This window comes from Pleurodeles waltl, chromosome 4_1 (assembly GCF_031143425.1).
Source record: "Pleurodeles waltl isolate 20211129_DDA chromosome 4_1, aPleWal1.hap1.20221129, whole genome shotgun sequence".
In the NCBI taxonomy this organism is placed as follows: domain Eukaryota; kingdom Metazoa; phylum Chordata; class Amphibia; order Caudata; family Salamandridae; genus Pleurodeles; species Pleurodeles waltl.
In genome coordinates, this window is record NC_090442.1 from 196,177,561 (window position 1) to 196,191,684 (window position 14,124).

The window sequence follows — 14,124 nt, forward strand, 5'->3', positions numbered from 1 at the left end:
CAATAAGCTTGCCAGTGCAGTCAGGGTAGAGTGCAGTAGGCATGAAGCAGAAGGCTGTATCTCTGTGCCTCCAGGGTTCCCAGAGATAAGTTCAATTGTTCTGTTTGGGACAGGGTAAATTCCTACAACCCTAAAAATAAAGAGTTGCAGAAAAGGCAGCTTCAAAGGAGACTAGAAGCTGCTGTGAACTAGCTAAAGATTGGTCTCGTACTGTAAACAAATACATGTCCTTCTGTTCAATGAAGAAGAGCAATGGCCTGTCCATGACTTTGAGGGTGTGGAATGCCAAACAAGTAAAGTTGTTTGTAGAAGGCCATTTTAATAACAAGTTGTTGTGCGTGTCTTACAGATAGGGAAGGTGCCAGGCAATGAGCAATCAGTGCCTCCTTTATAGTCACAAACGGATGGCTATCCTGAGAGCACTGCATAACAGAAATGTCTGAGCCCAATAGTCCACAGTACAATCTAGGTTGTTGCAGAATCCAGAAGAAATTAGTACATAAAGGTCTGTACTCGGGCCCCTCATCAGCTCAGCTCCAACAACTTAAGGCCATCTGCAACTTTCCGGCATCTTTTTATGTTATAGGCAGTTTCAAGACTTTGTGTAAATCAGTGGTATTTGAAGTACAGAACAGTTAGGCTTGAACGTTTGTGGGGTACATAACTGAAAAAGAACACAATACAGGCTCCAAGCAACCTTGGAATAATATCTGGGATACAAAACTTAAGAATGTCATGGACAACGTATAAGTAGGTGCCTTTAACAGAAATAATTCCATAGTAACAACAACAGTTGGGTGTCATCTTTTGGCGACTGAGATCTTTCAGTCTATAAGTATAGATTTAATCATATATGTGCATCCAAAGATTGACTTTTATAATTTCTGGTGCTGCAGGTGTTTTCGACAAAAGGGCATATTCTGGTTTGCAGGACAATCTAGACAGCATTAAAGAAGAGGCAACTCTTGCAAACTGTCATCACATGCAGCCTTCCTAAGACAATTAAACATTTAAGAAACTATTGTCATGCTCCATAAATAAAAAAGCATTTAAATTTAAAAGATTGGCACTTTTTTCTTCTCCACACATATCACTAAATGTACTGGCCTAACCTACACACTGTTCAACATTAGGTCAGTTTAAAATACAGATATTTCGAAAAAATATAAAAATATCTTGCAGGGATATAAAATAAATTGAATATTGCACACTCCTGATAATAACTTCATAAAATCATCATTCGATTAAAACAATGATTAATAGTACAATTAGACAGAGTAATTACATGTTCACAGAGCCTTAGAAAATTGACATTTCTCAATTTTTCAATTCATACCTCATAAGTAATTACACATTTTATCCAATTAGAAAAAAAATGAATATTCAAAACAATCATCATAAGGTCTAGTATTTCAAGAGATCGACCCTTCAAACTTTACAGAGATTGTTCTTTTCTTGATTAGCTTAATATAATTTGCAGCAGCTAACACAGTATCAAGAGATCTAATTGAAAACAAAGTAACCTGTGCATTAACTCTAGTCCTAACACTATATTTCTTAAACAACAGACGAGGAATTATTTTTCTATCATTCAGAAGTCAACAGAAGACAATCCAAGAGTAGATGGGTTAAGCAATATTTCACATTAAGGCAACAAATGCAGCAGCCGTTGTTTTGGAAAATTCTGCCTTTAAGAGCAACAAATCTTCGGGCTGGGTCAATCCCAATATGAAACTGGAAAATCACATTTCAAATTTTCTTGCCAGGGCACAAAGACAGACAAGGAAAAGAGTGTCCCTCAAACTACCAAAGAATGACCCACAGACTGTTTTGTCATAAAGCAGTCTATTTTCGTATTGAGAACTATCCCTCACCCTGTCATATAGAAGATTCTTTAACTTTGACAAGGGCAGTGAATCTTCTAGCTTGAAAATAATAACGTCTATTTCAGAGTTGGAAACAAAATTAGAGAGGTGTAAAATGAATGTGGCTAAGACATAATATCCCTAATCGTTCTGATGGAAAGTTTTGACAGCAACCTTATTGTCTTAAGAAAAAAGAACCCTTAAAGCAGAGGGATGTGCTAACAAGATTGAATAATGTGTAACCACCTCTAATCTTAGCACCTGAATTATAAAATTTAAGGGGACACACAAAAGATTCTTTATGCACAAACTCTCTAAATGAACCCAGAGTTTGTTCTTTCAAGTGCAAAAGGTAAATCAGAAAAGGCTAAATAGTAGTGGAGATAACACCATTATTAGGTCAACAGTCAAAACACCAACAATAGAGTTATCCCCATGGAGGGGGCTTCTTGTTATATACTGTGTTCTAAACATATTTATGTTACCAAATCAGCTACCATCTTCCTAAATAATTTCAAATGGGTGTATTGCTGTTTTCTTGGCCTATATATAACACTCGCACACACATATATATATATATATATATATGTATATATATATATATACACACACACATATACACACACAATATACACACACACACTTTTTTTTATTACATAAGGCTCATGAGCATGTAAAACCACCTCTAGGCCCGAACTAATATGGTGCTAGTTAGGCAAACCGTGCCAAGCCTGGGTTGTTACATTTTCAATGTAATGAAGCGATGCACTCCAGCACACTGTTTATGAAGGTCAGAGAAGCCGGAATAGAAGGAGAATCACTTCCTCCCTGTGTCTCTCAGTACTTTAATAGCATGTGGTTATTAGAGCGTGGCCTACACCCTGTTATAACATCCATTTCCTATCCCTGTCGGTTCTTCTCACAATATTAGATCCATGACAGCTCAGTTATGAGAGCAACCATACAGCCATAAAATGATTATTATTAAAGCTATTACAGCGTACCATCTGGGATGCGGAGATGGATATTCTCTGCTCATTATAGCAACAGCAGGGGAGTGCGAGGGAGTAAAAACTGCAATTTCCCTACCCAAGGGAACAAAGTTTGAACACAACAAAGGCGACAAGCACCATCCCTAATGCGAGATTAAGTAAGAAAAGCAACAAGCCGGCTCTTGGAGACGAAGGTTTGTACAAGGGTGCGTGCCCCCAGAATCAAGGACTTTTTCTCTAAAATGAAGGCAGTGGGGTTTCACACTTGATCGGCGAATAAAGGCAGATGCTGGCCCAGCTGCCTCAGCACACGGTACACGCAGTCCTTGAAACATTGTCTGGAACGAGAGATGTTTACTGTGGCGTTCCCTGAAGGCAACCCGCATCCGGCATTTCGTGTGACAGTTCAATGGTTCCTCGGGTCTTGCAGCAGCACTGAAAGGAAAGCGGCTGCCTGGCAATGTTCCGCGCACAGCAGAATGCGGTGTCCAGGCCAGCTCTCCAGACTTGTAGGACATGTGTCAGGTCAGTGGGTGCCAAGGCACACGAGGGATTCAACTGCTGACCAGCAAGGTCGGTGAGAGTCTGGACTGTCTGTGTGCTGTGGACACGGCCCCGCACAAAGAGGGAGTGAATACCTCGGTCTGCAGGGTTTAAGCATTTCCAGAATGGCCCTGTCTACTGCAACAAATACTTTATCCTTCGCCACCTTCGAACGTCCCCTCCGGGCGCCGTGGGATTTATAGACTGAGCCCTGGTGCGGGGACTTACACCGAGAAAGGACAAAGCTCGCTCCAAGTGATCGAGCAGCTCTGTCAAAGGCGGCAGTGGATTTCCGAACAGAATGTTCAGCATGCGAAGAAGTGGTTGTATCAGCCAAGCAAACAGGCTGCGCCTGAGACCTGCGTGAAGAACAGAGCATTCGGGGAGGATTGAGGGAGCCGGATTCTGCCTCCAGTCGGCAGCAAGTACAGCAACCAGTGCAGCCTGCCTACCCGCCAGAAAACTGGGCTATCACTGAAACGTTTAAGTGCAGTGCCCTAACCAAAAAACATCTATTGTGAAGCACGTGTATGCACAACACAATACATTAAAATAATAAGCTTTAACGGAATGCTGAATAACTCTCGGAAAAGACAGAAAAGATGGTTTCGCTATTTCACAGAAACTGCCACTCCTCCTACCGACCAGAGGGGGGCGCCCCAACAATTTAACAAAGACAGCAAGTCAGAGCTGAGCCAAGGGTCTCCGGCTGGGCTCCAAGAGGTGGTGCATGAGCAGAGCCCAGAAAATATTTGGCCTGTACAACACACATCATATAAAAATACAATAAGGCTTCTTCGGTATTCAAAAAGGGCATCTCTTTAAGGTGCGGACGCATTTTACTTTAGTACATCTCATATCACAGCACAGAGAGGCATTTATTAAAAGTGATAGCTTTTAAACATTCATGTCCCCTCTCCCCTACCCTGACAACAAAGCCAGATGTGACCTAAGACGCAAGTCATTTGTCACATGTACATTATAATATGTGGCCTCGAGTCTTAGATGGAGCACCATTATAATCTATTAAATAAAACGGAAGAGGGTTAAGTACACCTCGCATTCTAATCTGGCATTTTCAAAGGTGTTCTCATGTGTGGCAATTAAAAAAAAAAGGTTAACACAATATATTTGTCTAGGTTCACATGGTTTTATGAAGCAGGGAAGCTGTCCTGAAGCCAGGCTTCCCAGTTCCACACAGTAAAGTGCAGACACCAAAGGAGTATCTCTTTTCCTTTCCTGTTTAACATCAAAGGTTACTGTTTGCAGCTAATTATTGGAATATGAGGGTAGAGCATAGGCGGCAGACAGAAGCCACATGGAAGCTGGGCTCGCTTTGGGCTCGAGGGTCCAAAATTACCTCGAGCTGAGCCAGAGCCAGTAGTCGAAGTGGGTGGGATCTGAGGGGTATGATGTGCCCATACTTTTTGAAATGTAAGAAAAACAGTTCCCCTACTTTTTGTGAAAAGACAACCGTCCCTGGACATTTAATTTAGAGAGCTGAAATGCTTCAGATGAAATGTAAGGCAGGAGTTTCCTGTGCTGCAACACTGCGGGAAAAGAAGACAGCCAAACAAGCCTTCTTGCCGGGGTGCCTGCTTGGAAGAAATGTAAATATGCACAACTGGTTAATATGCAAATGTAAAGGGGCTTTGGAAGCCTGTATTAGCTTTAATTGATGGAACTACTTGAAGCTTCCTGACCACACTGATTTTTAGAGTCTAGCCTGTGAGTGCATGTTCTAGGGTCTCGCTTGCAAGACTCTGTTGTGTTCAGTAAAGGGCTTGGAGCCCGCTTGTCACTCACCATTTGTTGGTGTGCATGTAACTCTTCTTTACAGCCTCATAATTCCTCAAGGCACGCCTGGCATCAATTCTGTTTCTCTGTGTGGAGCAGGGATCAAGCACCAATTGATTCAACTTAATTAGTGCCCGTTCTCTGCTCCCGAGCGGATTAAGCTACTATTTGTTCTTTTTTACTTCTAGTGCCCTGCAAACAGAAGAAGTCTTGTGACTGGCAAAAATGTGCCCAGCAGGACAAACAAAATTGCAAAGTTTTATTTTTTAAAGATAACTTTTTAATTTTGCCAAGTCGTCTTTTTTCAGCTCCCATGCATGTTTTCTTTCTGCTCATGGGTGCTGTTGTCAAAAAATGACAATAAACTTGTACTAAATATACGAGGCCTATTGAATTGCAAATGCTTGTCTTGAGATGTATTGCAAGGGAGTTACCGGCTGAACTAAAGCATGTACTTTTAAAGGACAGTTGTAAAAATGCACAACATATAGTTTGGGAATTACTAAAATCTTTATTTTGGAACCACTTTTTTTTTTAATCTTAAACCTTTCCGATTATTTAGTAGCAGCCTATCATATACTGTGCGAAATACAAGTTTACAATAATGACCTGCTTCTTCACAGTGCTTTCTGTCACAAACTGGCACCTCTTAGCCCTAAACGCACACACCACTATTCCCCCTGCAACAACCAGGATTCAACTATGTGGTTCTTTGGTTACAGACACAGACCTCTGCAGTACATTAACTAATAGAGGTTTCATAGTGCGCGATACTGCATTTCCCCTGATTAACCTAACTTGCGTTTATTTTTCATTCAGGCTATGCCTTTTTTTATATGTAGATCCCTGAAGGTGAAAGACCAAGAAAAGTTAAGGAATATTTAGTTTTTTTTTTAGCCACGCCTTTGACCCCCATCCTCACTCACCCCGCCCCTGTTGCGCACAGCATCGCAATTCCCAAACTGTTTTTTTATGCACTTTGTCTACTGACCATAGCCTGGATCAGGCCTGAGCCTGGCTCCAGATTTCATTGGTTTGCTCATCGCTAGTCCCGAGTCTGCTCAAACCCCGGCGACTGAGGATATTTTCAGGAGGCTAACAACAAGATAAATTGTGCCAATAACCACAGTTGTTGGGACACGTGACACAGCCAGTACTGTGCTCAGAGTCGAGCTTGCTGGAAGGAAACATGTTGTATGGAACCAAAGAGGCAACCAGTCGATAACTGAACACGCAGCGCGCTCCTCATATAAGTGAAAATTCAAAAATAGGATTGCTGTTGTACTTCAGAAAAACGCTAACTATGCAACTTTTAAATGCAAGTAAAAGATGCAGTGGCTTAGAAAGTGGAAGGGACAAACTGCGTTGCAACTGTAGTGAACGGAGAGAACGGAAATATAGAACCTAAAAAGTCAGTAGGAGTTCCTCTATTGACAAATCAAGGGCATGCTGAACACATGAAGTGCCATGCGACAGGTCCAGCGGCGAGCTTTCGTCATCAGTAATCGGGCATTTAAGCATGTCAGAAACTAACGATCCTGCGGGATCAGGTTTTACAAGAGTTTGACTCAACACAGGGCTCTATTTGAAGAGCTCTACGGCCGTTCCCACTTTGGCATATGTGCAGAATCTGATCCTACCATGTTGTCCTCAACAAAGGCCTGTCCTGCCAGATTACTCATGCAGAAGCCCATCACAGCACATCAACACAAGAACCAGTCACACCACAGCAGCACTGTAAGGACCTGCAACAACACGGCAATCCAAGAGGTATTCCTTGATGTGCCCATTATGAGGTATCACAATACAGGGTCCTCAGAAGCAGTCAGATAATCTCTGCCACACCACAGCATACCCATCACACCACAAACCCCAGTCCAGATCTGTCACACTACCAACTCACCATCTAGGGTTGTCGCTGTACCAGAAAGACATGTCTAAAAACAACACGCCTAAGGAAGGCAAGTCAAACAGCAGACCTGTGTGCTCCTGGCTTCTATCCTCACCCTCTTTTTAGCCTGGCACACATTACACTGCTGTCATTAAGGCGTGGTATACCAAGTCAAGTGGAGACCTGCCACAGCAGAGAGCTACAGAGAAGCCTGTTCTGCAACACTGACTCTTTGAAGGACAATGGCAATACAAAATCCTATTGACGCTGGGCACACTACAATAGGAAGGGAGTGACATACCATCATCAGCTGAAATCAGTGTCAACAGCAAGCACCAACGAAGTTTGTTACATCACAAAACCTCATTTTGATGTCCATTGTACACAGATACTCCTGAAGATACCAGTCAAACCATGATGCCTCCTCAAAGTCAGGAATACAACAACACTCATAAGGGGTCCATCATCCCATGACATCCCAGTGACTGGTAGTCAATGCACAACACCCATGACCTGTTACATTAAAACAATGCCTATCAACACATAGCACTCCAGAATGCAAACCAAAGCAAATTATCTCTGTGGTGGCCCATGCACTCCTAGCTATATGATATCATTTGTAAACGAGTGTTTGGGAGGGTTGTTTTAATATTTTTGACACCTCAATTGGGTCCAATTTAACAATCACGTTTTTTTAAGTGTTATTGCTACACGTGAAAATGATTTTCACTAACGGTATTTAAAAATAATATCAAATGTACTGTATTTTAGAAGAATACATTATATACAATCAATGTACAAATTCATTCTAAATATCTGTCATGCATTTTTCTTCATAAAACCTGCATATTTATTGTTCACCCAATAATAAATCAAAAAGTAATCCCTTTTTGCACCTCAGTTTACTAAAGATACTCCCATTAAATTTATATTTTATTGTCTATGTTTGTCCAGCAATGCTCGGATACATTAACATCAACAACCCAGAGCCAGATATGGGGGCTGTAACACCAAGGACAATTTGTAGAGGGGGCCTAATACGCTAAGCCATATTGGGCGGGTCAGTCACAGCAATCTGTCTAGAACCCTTATGCATTTTAAGTAAGTCTTTCATATGCTTAAAAGTATCTGCATTACCCTACAAAGAATCAAACACATCCAGCTCTCTTCAAATCCTAGGCTTACGGCTACATCATAGCAATGCACCTCAATGCTTGAGCCTGTCATTCCAAGATGTCTCACAGTTGCAGGTCTGTCACAATCCCATGCAGGGGATTGAACAGCATGAAATGCTATAGAAGACTTGTCCCTCAATGACAACTGAACTACCCCTGGTTAGAAATAAGCACTATACTATCCACTACGACCAGAAGATGCTGAGACTTTCAATGTTCGTAAAGAGCAGTTAAGGTTAGGCCACATCAACCACAAGCCAAAAGGCAGAGCAAATATTGCAACAAAACTAGATTTTTCAACAGACAAGATTATCACATGGTCATGTTTGTTAACAGGCAGTAAAATAATTTGCAGTGAAAGCTTCACAAAGATTTGGCAGTATAAACAGGGTCAGAAAACAATATCCTCACAATTGTTAATGTCACCTTTGAAAAAGCCCAACTTGTCATAGAGCCACTGGAGTTGTGCGATTCTGTTGGCTGCTGTGTTTTCCGCACAATTATAGAGTTGTTGCATTTGCCACATAATTAATAATCGACTGGATAATTGCTGGATTCAACAACAACAACAAAATGTTTCTAGCTCAAATTAATCAACCATTATCAAGACGTTCCATACACTTGTGGTGGAGCGCATTAGCAGACCGCCATTAAACTTTAACTAGTCATTTTAATTGCCAGTTACTGTATTCAAGTGTCTGTCTGGTACCGATGAAGAGCAAATGTTGCCCTCAGATAATTAATGTGCGTTAAAATGACAAAATAAAACATAATACTGCCAAAGAATATGCCTCATAATTTGGCTTTTTGCCACATAATTTGGTCAAGCCTGCCGTATAATTCCAGTGGCCCTGGTCCTCAAGCAGTATTTTTATGTTTCTCAATATTACTCTATCTTATAGGTATTTGTACAACACGGCAAGGAAATCAAACCACTGTATAGACAGCATCAGTTGGTCCATTCAGCGTGCAAACGATAAGACACTAACTGTACATAATAAATAAGAGGCACGCTTCTAGTTTAATTTTTACAATGATCAGGCAGAAGGCGGGGGGTCAGAAGGAGAAGGGGCAGATGGAGAAGAGGAAAGTCTCTGGCTCTTTCCTGAAGGACGACAGTCTGTGGGACAGAGGTTCAGTCCATGGGCTGGGTCTTGAAACCGAATGTAGTTTTGTGCTAAGCAAGAGCCCACCCTAGATCTGAAAGACAAAGATTAGTAACATTATTGAAGTAGCCTGGTTGTTTAGTAGACTGTCCCACCGGAAGCAGCATCTACACTGTTCGACCTACTTCCCACTAATCCGACCCACCCAGACGGCGACGTACCAACATTCTATGGCATTATAGCTGAGGTTGATTGAGCAGGGAAGGTGATACCAATAACAGAAAATTATACCAGTGGGGGCAAATAATGGAGAAAAAAACTCCTTTGTCTTCCTTTTTAAAGGATTATAGATGGGCTAGGCTTGAGCCCAGAAGGCTAGTGATCAGCGTTCTCCCCGATTATGTGTGAAAAGATCAACACCTGTATCTTGGAACACGATGTGTAAACTAAGAAAACAAGCATTTGCAATGCAACTGGTCTCACGTTTGCTTGAGATAGAGCTAGCATTGTAAACTCCTAACCGGACTTTTCTTGCCACATAAATTGAAAGTGAAAATAAAACAGTTTCACATAACTAACTGGACTTTTCTTGCCATATAAAATGAAAAGTAAAAATTTCACATAAGCGAACTGACGGCCGCCATCAGCGCAAAGCAGACACACAAACGGAAATAAAAATTTGCTTGCAGTGAAACCTATTGGCAAAAGTGCAATTATCCATGTAACCGGCAAAATTGCAATTAACTATGTAACAGGATCGGTGTCATGAAAAGCGCTCGACTTCTGCCCTGCGAGATGGCGCTGCGAAAAAAGAGAAAAAGTAGTCCAGAAACCGGACGGAAAACAGCGAGCCTCGTATGTTTTCAGTACTTGGTCGCTGCGCTCAAAGAGGGCTAAACACCGGAAAAGGCATGACTTATGCATGCCTTTCACTAATGAAAGCAAGCAGATTTTAAAAGGCAAGCCCACGAACCAAAGAAGGACGCTGACGTGACATGGGCGTGGTTTGAAGCCCAAAGAGAGATTACAACACAGGATGGAACGCTTTGCGCTCGCCCGTAAAAAGGTTGGATCCTGCATGGGTGAACGGTTTATTATGAAGCAGTCATGCTCTCTTCTCCTGGATGTACACCTTTAGGAAGCCTTTATAAAGTATGAATTTTTGTACAACCCAAGGATTTAGTACCTCTGGCAAAAGTGTGTAGAAATGTAGTTGAGCTGCATGGAATTGAATAAGGGTTTATTTTGGTGATGTCGCTGATATGGAAGGACTCCGTTTGCATGTTTTTCCCTTGCTTTTATTCATTTGTTTATTAATTTGCAGATCTTCAAGTGCAACAATAAAAAAGTGCAAACACCTGCATGGGATATAGCCATAATTTTTTTTAAAGCTGGTTTGGAGGTGCCACACTTCAGTTTTGGTAGGATTTAATTTAAAATATTCTATGTAATCTGTCTTTGAGTGACGTCCAAGCAGTGTCACCAGGTGCATCTGTCTGTTGCCAATGACACAGAGGTACACCTAAGGCCATTAACTTAGCTGTGGAGGGTGACATGCTGTTCAGACCATTCCACTCCTTTAGGCTAAATGTGAAGATCAAATATCATCGATACAAGCTCAGAGTCTTATGGAACACCATACTCAATGGGGAGGTTAGGTGAGATTTGGAAGAGTCAACCTGAACTTTCTAGTGTTCAATGGCTAGAAAGGAGTGATCTGTAACTTATAGTCTGGAAAACCACCAGATAGGATGTCACATAGCAAAAGAGAGAAGCCGCATACACCAGCTGTGCCTGCAAACGAGGATTAGATACTCAAAGGCATGTGAAATGTACCAGATCGAGCGCATCACGATGTCACAATGTAATGCAAGTTTGGCAGCTGGCTGGGTCAAACTGACAGGAAAGAGATAGAGTAAATGGAAATTGGTGCTGTCCAAACAGGTCTTTGCTTCCCCAAGTGTGTCTCGATTGATAGACTAGAATAATTCAAACAGAACAGCAACATGCCAGCAAGAGCAACTTTAACACAAATGTAACTATGTGCTAAATTGAGAGGAATTGTGAAAAAGATCACTTAATTTGTCTGGAGACATATGGCCTTCAAAATAAAGGACGGTTGGATGGCTACAGAACAAAAGAACTGAAACACATTTGATATTTGATAGATGTCCTATTCAGAACATCTATATATATTCAATGGTGCAAACATGAAAATTTCAAATATACTTCTTTAATCCCCTGCAAAATAAAATTAGAACCTACTTAAAAATGTTAGTTTGGGAAAGAGGGGAAGGTACTGCGGTTTCAGTTAAACCCCAGGGGTTTGTTTTGCAATCTTTCCAAGATCTACTGTAATTTTGTCATGGGTGTGCTCTGCGCTGCCCTGAATTATTGTGTTATTCATTATGCATGTCCTAGTTTGCCTCGCATTTTCATCACTCTCCTCTTGACTGTTAAATCTCTTCCTCTCTCTTCTCGCATTACAGATGACGCCCAGCTCCACTTCAAGCATATTATGTGTACTCCTAAAGATATAGGTCTAAATTCCCTGCATGCTGAACTCAGTACCATCATAAGCAAAATAAGCTGATGACAGTAATGAGGATGTCACGCATGGATAACCAGCTCAAAAAGACCATCAACCATCCTTCACTCCCTACTATGAGTCAAGCGACCCACATTTTTTTTTTATTTGGTTTTACATAGAACATTATGTATATTAAATTAGAACATCTATGACCGCAACATTACTTAGTAGTCAGTGCTCTGTGCAATACACTTACAACTATCCCGAGCCATGGTTCGCCCCCCCTTCATCCCCATATGCAATCCCTACGACTTGACTAAACTCCCCATTTTAACATACTGGCTGCTAAATATCACCTTTGTAGTATTCGTTAATATCCAGAGGTGAATAGTGCACGCTCCATTGTCCTCTCAGTTTGAGGGTACAGGCAGGCTCTGGGCTGCTTATACCATTCAACCATTCATTCAGGCGACTCCCCCACCCATGTTCACAGCAAAAGGGTGAGGTGCAAAATTCTGACACCACTGCAGACCACTCCGCGAAATATGCTGCAATCTACAACGTTTTGCAGTAGGTCAAGAATTCTCAGGACAAAATGGCATGTTATCAGGCTGTCCAGTCTGATAATTTATTTTAGCACAACCCGCAGTTGTGGCCCACGCCAGTTTACTACTATGTCTCTGCATGTCCCATTCAATCTTTTCTCCTATTTTTGCCAGGAAGGAAATCGAGTATTGTTCTTTTGGTAGTAACTGCGTAGAACGTGATTGTAATTGTTATGCTTTTCTTTTTTGTGCTAACCATTAAAAAACAGTAACTGGTTTAGCAAATCTAGACTTGTCTCTGTTTTACCACAGCATCACTATGTCTTCCCGAGATGACAGTAAAGGCTGTCCCTCGCATAGGCTCAAACTGTTTTTTCAGCTTATTTGCTGAATTTAAAAAAACAGGTTGTTTTAGTTCGTTACCCGGTATTTGAATATATCATCAGAGAAGTCAATTGTCCCACACCAACCAGGTGCGGTGTCCACTTTAGGAGATGTTACTTAAATCACAGCCTACAGATGAGAGGTCAACTTCTGCAAAAATGGATACTGATTTATTACATTACGTTAGAGAGCGCCCCCAGCACCTACCACCCCCACGCGAACCGGTCTCCAGCTGCCAGCAACACCATGGAATGAGAGCTCTGGAAACAACTAGACCATGGGGCATGCCAAGCACTACAGACAAGTACCAACATAACAATGCAAGACATACTGGCCAAATACCAAACTTAATGCAAGGTCATGAATTTAAGTTACCAGCGCTATACCAGAAATAAAAGATAAGTTATCGGCGTTATACCAGAAACAAAAGTTATCAGCAGAGCAGACGCCCAGGAGGTAAATCCAGGTCAGACAAGGGTCCCTCCAACACCTGCGATAAGGCAGTGATCGCTCCACCCCTCACACATGGAGTCACCGAGCCCCATAACTGAGAGCACAGCAGCTGGCCGAGATATTCACGCAAGGTAGGTCATGCCCAACAAAGTAACCTCAAGGGTCACGCATCAAGCGTGAGACTGACACAAATACCAGTCACACAGAGACTGGCGATTCTCACCCGCGTTTTATCTGAAACTGTCCCTTTACTCCTGCTGACTGGAGCCACAGCCCATCGCAGTTGCAGATCTCTGCTAGCGGGGACGGTGGTGGATGTAGCGTGCTCAAAATGGTAAGGCACTTGCACACTGGTAAAGCGCACAAAACACACACTGACGTGTCACTGGCAGCGTGCGGACAGCTGGGATCCCGCCAGGGGCAGTCTCATACCTATTCAGCCCCGAGCAGGAACCTGCCCTATAGCTATAACGGGGCCTGCTGCGGGGCCGGTGGGAGAGAACGGTACCGCGGATTCGCGTTACCCGCCAGTGGTCGGTTGGGCCCGCGGGGAGTGCGAGGATCCTCTCCCCAGGCAGCGGTGCCACCGGGACACGCCGCCTCCCGCCTGCCACCGACTCCCAACTCTTACCTGTCCCCTTCAGTGAGCGGCATCCGCGGCTGAAGCACCTGGGAGAGCGCTGTCGCTGAGTCGCCGACGAGAGCCACCCGGCCTGTACCTGCGTCAACAGCGCGTCGCTTCCTGCGGGCCCTTCCAACAGCACTTGCAGTGCGCCGCTGCTCGCTGTGGGGAGCGCGCTGATGACAAGAGCCACCCGGGCTGTACGGTGTGTCAATACGCTC

The 14,124-nt window shown here is 42.7% G+C and overlaps 1 protein-coding gene across 2 annotated transcripts in view; it reads right to left on the reverse strand.

Annotated features, from left to right (window-relative positions):
- Nucleotides 1-14,124, reverse strand: part of ADIPOR2 (adiponectin receptor 2) — a 311,375-nt gene that overhangs the window by 268,976 nt on the left and 28,275 nt on the right. Inside the window, exon 1 of one of the 2 annotated variants that reach the window (XM_069228091.1) lies at nt 13,913-14,087. The exons of the other annotated variant lie outside the window; for it this stretch is intronic. The gene's annotated coding sequence lies outside the window, so the exon portion shown is untranslated. Of the gene's footprint in view, nt 1-13,912; nt 14,088-14,124 lie in introns of those variants that run through there. 2 annotated transcript variants of the gene reach the window in all.